The following is a 3968-nucleotide window of genomic DNA, read 5'->3' as shown; positions in this document are numbered from 1 at the left end:
AGAGACAAGAAGTGTGTGGAGATAGATTTCTGGGAGAGAGACTGCAAGACAAGTAGGAAAGCTGGCTGCTCAGTAGAAGCCGACCTGAGGAGCAATTCAGTGAGTTCCCCTGCTGTCACCTCGGGGTCATTTAATGGCTCCAATGCTCTGAGCCTGAATGTGCTAGCCCTGAGGTAACCTAAGACAATTCCCAGCAGGAGGGCACTGTAGCTACATTTAATTCTAAGAGACTAGATGGGATCTCGTACCATCCCGTAAGAGTTGCAGTTAACTCATAGGCAAATTCAAGGGATAGCCTGTGGAAAACAGACAATCTGAAGAGATACAAAGGAAGAGAGAGCACTCAGACCACAGCAAACGACAGCACCACACTGGGGACTGGGTGAAGCTGCCCCGGGCTGTTGACTACCAAGGTGGAAGCCATCCTCTTTTTCCCTCAAGTTCCGGAGCTAAGGGCTGTGCCAGTCTCAGATCTGACCAGCGTGCTCCACAGGAGACCGGAGACCGGAGGCAGTTCCTTAGCCACAGGAATCTTTAGTTTCCTTCTGTGCTTCCTCCTGAGTAAAGGGATGATAGCCTCATTTGCTTAGCCCCTGTCATGGTTGCTATGGGGACCAGATGAGGAAAATGGATAAGGAAGTACTTCCCAAACCAGACAATGCTGCAGAATCAAAGGGGCTATTATTCTACACTCTCGCGTCTGCAGCGGCCACCAAACAGGTCCATCCTTAATGCCTTACCTCACGTGACTCCACGCACAAGAGGATGAGAAGGTCAATGATCCCCACCTAGTCAGTCTTAACTTTGATTACTGTGTAACCATCTGTTTACACTCTCCCAGTTCAGCCCCAGCAGTGGGTACCCTGGATGACCAATGTCAGGAGTTCACTTTTGGTAGAAGACAAACAAGTAAATTGGACCCATATTTAAATCTTCAGATTTGGGGCTGGAGAGGTGGCTCAGCGGTTAAGAGTGTTGGCTGCTCTTCCAGAGGACCCAGGTTCAAGTCCCAGCACCCACATGGCAGCTCACAACTGTCTTGTAACTCCAGTTTGAGGGGATTCAACACCCTTACACAGACATACATGCAGGCAAAACACCAATGTACATAAAATAAAAATAAATAATTATTTAAAAAATAAATCTCAAGATTTATCAGCGGGGAAAGCATTTACCGTGGGAAACTATATGGTGGAGCCTGGCTGCCCAAAGCCAATCCCAGAGCAGGTCTCTTGCCATAATGGAGCATATCAGTTCCAACTAGTCTAAGCAACCAGTTTGCCACAGGGGTCCCTGTCTCTGCCTCCCAAGTGCTGGGGTTACAAGGCCCCCAGGCAGTTTTTTGGGGGGTGCTGGTGAGCTGAAGTCCGGCTCTCATGCTTCCAGACACTCAACTATAACAGAAGAAATGTCCTACCAGAAACTATGACGCACAAACAAACCTGAGTGGCAGGCAGTGGGTGCCCTTGTCACTCAGATGGGCTATTTTCAAGGATGCAGAATGAATGTGAGCAGGTCATGCAAGGATACGTGGGCCACAAAGAAGTGTTTGGTAATCGTGCTGCCAGGAATACGGGTAATATTATTCTTTCAAAGGTTACACACACCGTGGAGCAAGCAGAGGCATGCGTCACTCTCAGAGATGACCAGATTTCTGGAGAAGATCACACACTGTCTTGTTTCCTTCACCCTCTGAGCTTTGCCTGGCTCACAGTTATAGTCTGAGCCTGCACGTGTCCTAAGTGGATGAATTGGAGTGAACCACCCAGACCTGCCGGGAGGGAGGCAGGCCCCAAATGTCCTTGGAGACCTCTTGGTAGTCAGCTCATAGCCTTGTGAATGCCTTTGGAGCGTAATCGGGACAAGATATCATTTGCGAAATACCTAGGTCCTCCTGAACAAACGCAGACCCAGATTCACCCTACCACGGTGTTCTGAGAACACTGTTTCCACGCTACAGCCCTGAGCTGGATTGTGTCTGTCTTCAGTGAGGCTTTCTGGTGAGATATGAACCATGAAACTGTTTGCACACAAGAAGAAAAGTTCCTTTTTCTTTATGACCTGTGGACAACATCCTAGCAAAGTTCAGATCTTCCGGATTTTTCTGAGCTCTGCCCTGAAAATAACCTGTCTTATTATAATCCAGAACATTCCCATGAGGAGCCTACCTATCCCCCTTGACTATGGAGCGCTAAGGGTCCTTACAGCCAGATGGTACTGTGCTATCTTTTAGTCAAATTGCTTAGTAAAGCTTTCAGAATACCACTTAGAGGGCTGGAGAGATGATGGCTCAGTGATCAAGAGCACCGCCTACTTGTCTAAAGGTCCTGAGTTCAGTTCCCAGCAACCACGTAGTGGCTTACAACCATCAGTAATGAGATCTGGTGCCTTCTTCTGGCCTATAAGCATGCATGTAGACAGAATACTGTATACACAATAAACAAATAAATCTTTAAAAAAAAAACCCAAAATGCCACTTAGGAAAAAAACATAAAAAAGAAAGAACAATAAAGTTAAAGTGTTTTTAGAGATGTATCATTTTCCTCCTATTTATGTATTTATTAAAATTTTTATGTGTATGTGTGTAGGTGAGTCTATGAGCAGCACCATGTGGATGCAGATGGCGGCAGAGACCAGACAAGGGTATTAGATCCCTTGGCACTGGAGTTATAGGCAATTGAAATCCAAGTCCTCTGCAAGAACAGCAAGTGCTCCTAAGCACTAAGCCATCTCTCCGCCCCCTTCTTTCTTCTTAAAAGGAGAACATGTAAGATAAATGAGTCTGACCACCAACCTATGTGGTAGGAAGCAAACAGGCAGCTGAGAAATCTCTGAGGAGCCAAATCCCAAAAGTCCTGGCCTAGAGTTGCGTTCAACGGTAAATCGCAAGGGCATCCTGGAAAGGGGCGGGGTGGGGACTCAGAGCTGAAGGCAATTAGCGCTCAGTAAACACCTCAGCTCGGTTTGCTCGCTGTCCGGTTCCAGGCCCACCTTCTGAGCAGCTGGCATGAAGGCTTTTGAAGAAAAACAAATAGAAGTCCACGCTCCCGTAGCAATTCAATTTACACAGTGGATCCTATTTGGTTTGTGGAGGAACAGCCTGTGTTTGGTTCTGTTTGCTTTGTTTTGTGTCAGAGCTTCTGAATGGCAAAGCCAGGAAAATGTGCTGAGTCAGGGTTCCCTTCCCCGGAGGATTTTGACAAGAGCCTGTTTGGGGGGAGGGCAAGAGCTGAGGCATTCCTACAAGCAGGGGACAACAGAAGGTTCCTTAATCCTTTTCTAAGAGAAACTCTGCAGGGCAAACATTACCCACCTGTGCCCAGGGACACGCGCTGCCTCCCACGGGACAAGCCATGCTCTTGAGAACAGAGGCAGAATAAAAATAATCCAGTCACCTCCTTGTGTCATCTTACCTAATTCTCAGGATAGCTAGATGGTGCTGTTTATAAAAGAGGAAAGCAGCATCTTGAGGAGCCAACAAGATGCTCATAGTTACCCAGACACAGGGGCTGAGTTGGGCGGAGCCTGGGCCATCTGGTCATGGATGATGAGGACGTAGATGTAGCATCCCAAATGTTTCCACGTGGTCCACACACCTCCAATCAAGGCCATCGGCTGTGGGTCACTCCTTCCTCAAAGACGGGTGTCAGAACTAGCATCCATCAGACCCAGCTGACCTTGTAACCAAGGGACCAAGACGGTGATTAAGGAGGAGAAAATGCACTGCCTGTGTTAGCTGGGGGCAATGCTCCATCTAAGTAAAAGGGAGGCACTCTCCAAAATGCTCTTTTCTTCATTTTTGGAGCCTCCAGTGTAAGGATAATCCTGTGTTGATTGGAAGCAGCTGAGACTTTCTGAGGCCATAGACCTTCTCCATCAACGCTTCTCTCTCTCTCTCTCTCTCTCTCTCTCTCTCTCTCTCTCTCTCTCTCTCTCTCTCACACACACACACACACACACACACACAC

The sequence above is a fragment of the Microtus ochrogaster genome, linkage group LG2 (assembly GCF_000317375.1).
Source record: "Microtus ochrogaster isolate Prairie Vole_2 linkage group LG2, MicOch1.0, whole genome shotgun sequence".
Lineage (NCBI taxonomy): Eukaryota > Metazoa > Chordata > Mammalia > Rodentia > Cricetidae > Microtus > Microtus ochrogaster.
This window is presented reverse-complemented; position numbering follows the sequence as displayed.